A 7,787-nucleotide genomic window follows, 5' to 3' on the forward strand; every position below is an offset into this window, starting at 1 on the left:
AAAAGAGCTATACTGAGTTTCAATTTGCTTGCATATTTCTGTACCACCAATTTGTTAAAGAGAAATTCATAGTCTGCTTTCATTTCATGAGAAAACACATTGAAAGGCCCTAGCATTAGTTGACACCTTGCTATGGACAAGCAGGGTCATAGAAAGCATAAAAATATTTCCTTCTCTAAGACAGTGAATCTCTGAGATGTTTGACTAAGCACCACCGGTCTTTCGTTTGGTTACAAAGGGTCCAATGAGCTTTATTTGCAAAAGAAACTTTCTAGCATTCCAAAGATGTTGATGGATTTGAAATTTTAAAAGCAATTTGCTAAATGAAGGCATTTAGTAAGGAATTCATCTTTGAAGGCATCAGGTGGCTAAATAGGAAGCTTCCGATTGCTCCATCACACGTCTCAAAACATTGATTTATTTTTTATTTTTTATTTTTTGACAGGCAGAGTGGACAGTGAGAGAGAGAGACAGAGAGAAAGGTCTTCCTTTGCCGTTGGTTCACCCTCCAATGGCCGCTGCGGCCGGCGCGCTGCGGCCGGCGCACCGCGCTGATCCGATGGCAGGAGCCAGGAGCCAGGTGCTTCTCCTGGTCTCCCATGGGGTACAGGGCCCAAGCACCTGGGCCATCCTCCACTGAGTTACCACATAGGGGCCGGCGCTGTGGCTCAGCTGGTTAACACCTTGGCCTGAAGTGCCGGCATCCTATATGGGTGCCAGTTTGAGACCCGGCTGCTCCACTTCTGATCCAGCTCTCTGCTATGGTCTGGGAAAGCAGTGGAGGATGGCTCAAGTCCTTGGGCCCCTGCACATGCATGGGAGACCTGGAGGAAGCTCCCGGCTCCTGGCTTTGGATTGGCACAGCTCCAGCCGTTGCAGCTTTTTTGGGAGTGAACCATCGGATAGAAGACCTCTCTCTCTCTCTCTCTCTCTGCCTCTCCTTTCTATGTGTAACTTTGACTTTCAAATAAATAAATCCTTAAAAAAAAAAAGCTACTACATAAGGTGCTGGCATTGTAGTGTAGTAGCTTAAGCCTCATTTTTTTTTTTTTTACAGGCAGAGTGGACAGTGAGAGAGAGAGACAGAGAGAAAGGTCTTCCTTTTGCCATTGGTTCACCCTCCAATGGCTGCCGTGGCCGGCGCACCGCGCTGATCCGAAGGCAGTAGCCAGGTGCTTCTCCTGGTCTCCCATGGGGTGCAGGGCCCAAGTACTTGGGCCATCCTCCACTGCACTCCCTGGCCACAGCAGAGAGCTGGCCTGGAAGAGGGGCAACCGGGACAGAATCCGGCGCCCTGACCGGGACTAGAACCCGGTGTGCCAACGCCGCAAGGTGGAGGATTAGCCTAGTGAGCCGCGGCGCCGGCTATCATCTTGATGATGCCAGCATCTCACATGAGCATTGGTTTGAGATCCAGCTAATCCACTTCCAATCCAGCTCCCTGCTAATGTGTGGGAGAAAGCAACAAGAAATGGCCAAGTTCTTGGGCCCCTGCACCGATGTGGAAGACCCAGAAGAAGCTGCTGGCTCTTAACTTCAGTTTTGATCAAACCCTGATCTTTGCGGCTATTTTGGTTGTGAACCAGCAGATGGAAGACCTCTCTCTCTTTCTCTCTCTCTCCTCCCACCTCCTTTCTCTGGAACTCTGCCTTTCAAATAAATAAAAAAATCTTTAAAAAAGAGAGTCACCACATGGACCAGATAATTCCATTTTATAGGAGCACATCTTTAACCTGCTTCCTCTGCTCCAAACCACACCCTGTTATGACAGTTTCGGTAATGCATGCTTTTACCTTGCTGCTTTTTTAAGACTAAGCTACTGTACCAGAGCTGATCAAATTTTAGAAGAGTTTTGCCTTTTCAACTCTAAGCCACCTTTTTTTGAGAAAAAAAAAAAACTACACATATATTTTTAGAACAAAAACTATGAGATAGTGCTTCAGCATATTTAGCCTTAGGTTCTTTCCATTAGCAAGAATGTTTCAGTTTTTTTTTTTTTTAATTAATTTATTTGAGAAATAGAGATGGGCAGAGAGAAAGAGACCTCCAATGCACTGATTCACTCCTCAAATGCATTTAACATCAGGGATAGAGCGTGGGCCAGGTCCAAGCTGGGAGCCAGGATCTTTATCCATGTCTCCCGTGAGGGTGGCAGGGACCCAACCACTTGAGCCATCTGCCTGCTGCCTGCCAGGGTATGCGTTAGCAGGGAGCTAGAGTTGGGAGCTTGAGCTAGGAATTGAACCCAGGTGCTCCGAATTGGGACACAGGAATTATAATCAAAGACTTAGTAGGCCAAAGGTTCATTCCATTGGTAGGAATGTTTTCATAGAAATAACACTTGGGTTTTAGTGTTCTATCACAAACAGCAAAAAACAAAGCCAAAGGATATTAAATGTTTCTTCCTTATCAGTTTCTATGACATTTTCCAACTTAATCCTGTCATGACATAAACAACCTGTGATGGACGCTTGTCATCATAGTAAATCATAGGTTCTTTAATTTCTCCCAGTGAGAAGCTGTTCTGACATACCATTATAACACTGATGAGTTTACTGTTCCTGTCTACAGGAACAACCCATAATGGACATGAAACAAATGTGCAGACCATGATGATTTGGAAATAAAAATAACTACAGTGTAGGTTTCTGTGTGTGTGCATGCATACATGTGTGTGCATGCCTGAGTCACAGACCACCTTCTTATGCCTTTCCGTGAACATCAAGTTGCCCTCAAGTGAAGAAGTGGATGGCAACTTCCATCAATCCTTGAATCCAATGTGATGACAATGACCTGGCAGGGAGGGATGGGGACCTGGCATGGGGAGCCAAGTGGGAGCTGAACTTCAGCCAGACAGGCACCCCTGCTCTTGCTCTGGGTTGTCGGCCTCCACCTGCATCCTCATGTCCTCTGGAAGCCTGGTATCCAGACGGTGATGGTGGAGACATGTGGCACTGGGTCCAGCAGCAAATGGTTTTGACCCTTCACATCAAAATGGCATAAGAACTATTTATGTGACTAACAGATTCCTCAGAATCGCCTCTGCACACCTCAGGAATGTATAGATAAAGAGATCATTTTGTCTAATTATATTGGGAGGCATTTTGCTCCAAAACATGTTTGAACAATTCAGAATTGTTTTTGGTCTAGCGTATGATTGATACGCCTACCAGCCCAATTACCAGTGGATTTCCAGTATTCTTTGTGATAATAGTAACCGCCATAAAGCAGGGATATGAAAATTGGTTGTGACATAACTCAGACAATGGAGTAAGTGGAGCTTCTATTTATGTTGTGGAAGGGTGACCTAGTATGAACTATATCAAAAAAATTTAGGCTGGTGATACAGTTCAAATAACCAAAAATGTAAATTTTCCCTGCACACTTGGTGCTTCTGTCCACAGATGGACTTGATGGTTCACCTCACCTAGCAAGTGCTATTTGGATGGAGAAACTAACCTAAAGATACATGTGGCAGTTCGTTCCAGAAACAGTGGTGTTACAAACAGCTGCCAATTTTAATGCTCTCTTGGTTATGGTGGAATGCCAGCCACCAGAGCAGACCTGTACAGATTTATGGGGTAAATGATAATATGCCAACCAAGGGAAGGAATTCTAAGACCTCTGGAACCAGAGAACCTCTTGCATTGTGGAGCTAGATTAAAAACCACAAAAGTAATTTTCGATGTTGCTACATACACCAGAATGGAGACTAAGATGCCATTAAATTAAAAGAGCAGGTCACAGAAAGGATCTGCAGCAGAAAACTCAATGAATATGTTTTGATTATTTATGTAATAATCCTTATTTCTTTTTTTCTTTTTTATTTTTTTATTTGACAGGTAGAGTTAGACAGTGAGAAAGAGACAGAGAGAAAGGTCTTCCTTCTTTTGGTTCACTCCCCAAATGGACACCACTGCCGGCGCTGTGCCAATCCGAAGCCAGGAGCCAGGTGCTTCTTCCTGGTCTCCCACGCGGGTGCAAGAACTTGGGCCATTCCTCCACCGCCCTCCCGGGCCACAGCAGAGAGCTGGACTGGAAGAGAAGCAACCAGGACTAGAATCCGGCACCCATATGGGATGCTGGTGCACAGGCGGAGGATTAACCAAGTGAGCCACGACGCCGGCCCATAATAATCCTTATTTCATCAATACTATCTTGAAATTTGCAAGTAGTCTGGAAAATGGAATAAACCATGGCGAAAACAACAACAATGACAGCAACAACAAATCAACAAAAGAATTATAGTAAGAGTCAGATTTATTTCAGACTTTCTTGCATCTTTGGTATTTACAATTTCATCATTCTAGTTTCATTATACATGAGGTGAAATACAGAAATTATTTTAGATTATTTTTTATTGTCTGGAATCTTGATAGTTATAATGAAAAATCATATAAGAAGTCTCAAGTCAATATTTCTTTTTCTTGTTTTTTCTTTCTTTCTTTCTTTTTTTTTTTTTTTGACAGGCAGAGCTAGACAGTGAGAGAGAGAGAGAGAGACAGAGAGAAAGGTCTTCCTTCTGTTGGTTCATCCCGTAAAGGGCCATCACGGCTGGTGCACTGTACCGATCTGGTCTCCCATGCGGGTGCAGGGCCCAAGCACTTGAGCCATCCTCCACTGCCTTCCCGGGCCACAGCAGAGAGCTAGCTGGACTAGAAGAGGAGCAACTGGGACGGAACTGGTGCCCTGACTGGGACTAGAACCCGGTGTGCCAGCACTGCAGGTGGAGGATTAGCCTGGTGAGCTGCGACGCTGGCCTCAGGTCAATGTTTCTGATCTGAAAGAAGAGCTTGGACAAGTGGAATATGGGTTTACAGACAAAACGGATACACTGACAAAAAAATGAGATGCAATTTTGAGAATGTTCAATTAATGGCATAAAATACCAAGAAATCAATGGTAGACTTGAACCTGAAGAACCCATACCAGACTCTTCAGAATGAAATTTATTAGTTTAGTAGTTTATCCATATTAACAATTTATCCCACTTACATTCAGTTCCTCTTTTAGGACCAGTCCTAAAAAATGAATTAAAGAGCACCATCTCTTCTTTAAAGCAATCAGTCTCTGTCAAACTGTACAAATTAGGAGGTCCTTGGTAATCCAAACTGGTCTCTTCCAGTTGGAATACTATGCATCTTCACCAGATGAACAAGTCCTAACAGAAACTGCTGCATGAAAAGGTATTTTGTTTATTTGCAATTCTGAAGAAACTATGGAAGTTAAAACACTTAAAGCTTCATTTTATGCAATTTGATCCAGGTCATAGGAGAATGAGTGTAATTTTTCAGCCCTTTGTGTGAGAATTTTTTATTTGCTAAAGGAACTAAGTCATCTATTGTCCTCAAATGTATAGTTGGAGAAATGGAGAAAACAAGAATTAATGTAGATGAACTTGATTTGAATGGGCTAAGGACTCTGTAGCCTATAGACAATTTATATCAAAAGAATAAGATGTGATAGATAAATGTCTGTTTTAAGTCAGGACTGCCCTGCTGCAATAGGAAGAGAAAATGACAGATGTCTTCCAGTTTATATAGAAAGACTAATATTACTTGAAGCTACAGCAGTGGAAGACAGACTACAGGGTAAAGGTCGAGAAGCTATTGAAGCATTGAAAATGGCTGGCATCAGAGTTTACATACTTACTGGAGATAAACATGAAACACCTGTTACCGCTGAGTTTATCAGGTGGACATTTTCATAAAACCATCAACATCCTTGAACACATAAATCAAAAACCAGATGGTGAATGTGCTGACCAACTGAGGCAGTTTGGCAGAACTACAGAGGATCATGTGATTCCGCATGGGTTTGCAGTGGAGGGAACCAGCCTGTCTCTTGCACTCAAGAAACGACAAACTGTTTATGGAAGTTTGCAGAAATTGTTCAGCTGTATCATGCTGTCACAAGGCATGATGGCAAAAAGCCACGGTATTAAGACTGATAAAAATCTCCTTTGAAATGTATATCATTGGCTGTTGGTGATGGTGCTAGTGATGTAAGCATCATACAGGAAACACATATTCATTTAGCTATCATGGGCAAAGAAGGAAGATAGGCTCTAAGAAATAGTGACTATGCAATAGCTAGATTTAAATTCTTCTCCAAATTACTTTTTGCTAATGGTCATTTTATTATTTTGGAGTAACTACCTCGTATGATATATTTTTATAAGAACACTTTTTAAAAATCATACCCCAGTTTGTATATCAGCTCTAGTGTTTGTTTTCCCAGGTACGTGACAGCATGTACCTGACTTTATACAATATTTGTTTTACTTCCCTACTTACTCTGATATACAGTCTTTTGGAGAGCATATAGAACCTCATGTATTACAAACAAACCTGCCCTCTACTGAAACATTAAAAAAAAGTCTCTTAACTGTTAAAACATTTCTTTATTGGACTATCCTAGGTTTTAGTTACATCTTCATTTTCTCTGTTGGATCCTATTTTATTTTTAGTTTTTTCAGATTTATTTATTTATTTATTTGAAAAGCAGAGTTACAGAGGGAGAGAGACAGGAAGAGATGGAGAGAGGTCTTCTATCTACTGTTTCACTCTCCAAATGGCCACAACGACCAGGAGCCAGGAGCTTCTTCCAGGTCTCCCACATACTTGGGCCTTTTTCTGCTGCATTCCAAAGCACATTAGCAGGAAGCTGGATTGGAAGTGGAGCAGCCAGAACTTGAACTGAAACCCAGATGGGATGCTGGAGGCTTAACTTTCTATGCCACAGCACTGGCCCCAGGATGTCCAGTTTCAAGACTCTTACTCAATATAGTGCTAGAAGTATTAGCAAGAATAATTAGGGAGGATAAACATCAAAATAGGAAAAGAGGAAGTCAAAATGTTCATGCTTGCAGATGACATGATGCTGTTCATGGAGAAACCTATGTACTCTACCAAAAAAGCTGTTAGAACTGATAAACTAATTCAGTAAAGTTGCAGGTTACAAAATAAACATCCCAAAAGTCAGTAGTATTTTTATATGCTAATGATGAACTCACTAAAAGAGAAATCATGAAAGAAATCCCCCCTACAAGAAATCAAGAAAGAAATCCTATTCACAATAGCCACAGAAAAATCAAATATATAGGAATAAATTTAACCAAAGAAGTTAAAGATCTCTACTATGAAAATAATAAAACATTAATGAAAGAAAACAGCAATGTCACACAAAAATTGGAAAGGTATTCCTTGCTGTGAATTGGAAGAATCAATATCATTAAAATATCTATACTACCTAAAAAAAAAAAAAAAACCCAAACTACAGATTCAATGCACTCCCTACCAAAACATCAATGATATTCTTTACAGAATTGGAAAAAAAAAGTCCTGAAATTCATTTGGAATCACAAAAGACCCAGAATAGCCAAAGCAATCCTTAGGAAAAAAAATCAAGCTTCAGGCATCATAATACTGTCTTCAAAGCATACTACAAAGCTATAGTAATTAAAACAACATGTTACTGCCATAAAAACTGACACACAGATCAATTGAACAGAATAGAGATCCCAGAAATTAATCCATATAGCCAGTTGAGGTTTGACCAAAGTGCTCAGACCATGCATTAAAGTAAAAATACTCTCTTTAACAAATGGTGGTAGCAAAATTGGATGTATACATGCAGAAGAATGAAATTAGATCCATACCTCTCGCAGCATACAAAAATCAACTCAAGGGCGGTGCCGCGGCTCACTAGGCTAATCCTCCGCCTTGCGGCGCTGGTACACCAGGTTCTAGTCCCGGTTGGGGCGCCGGATTCTGTCCCAGTTGCCC

General features: G+C 41.6%; 2 pseudogenes; both read left to right on the top strand.

The window, feature by feature from the left end:
* The first annotated feature begins 1,095 nt into the window (after positions 1-1,095).
* LOC127491850 (phospholipid-transporting ATPase IF pseudogene) lies at positions 1,096-4,205 on the top strand (annotated as a pseudogene).
* A 554-nt stretch (positions 4,206-4,759) lies between these two features.
* Positions 4,760-7,066, top strand: LOC127491548 (phospholipid-transporting ATPase IF pseudogene; annotated as a pseudogene).
* Positions 7,067-7,787: the final 721 nt, after the last annotated feature.

The sequence above is a fragment of the Oryctolagus cuniculus genome, chromosome 3, assembly GCF_964237555.1.
Source record: "Oryctolagus cuniculus chromosome 3, mOryCun1.1, whole genome shotgun sequence".
Classification (NCBI taxonomy): domain Eukaryota; kingdom Metazoa; phylum Chordata; class Mammalia; order Lagomorpha; family Leporidae; genus Oryctolagus; species Oryctolagus cuniculus.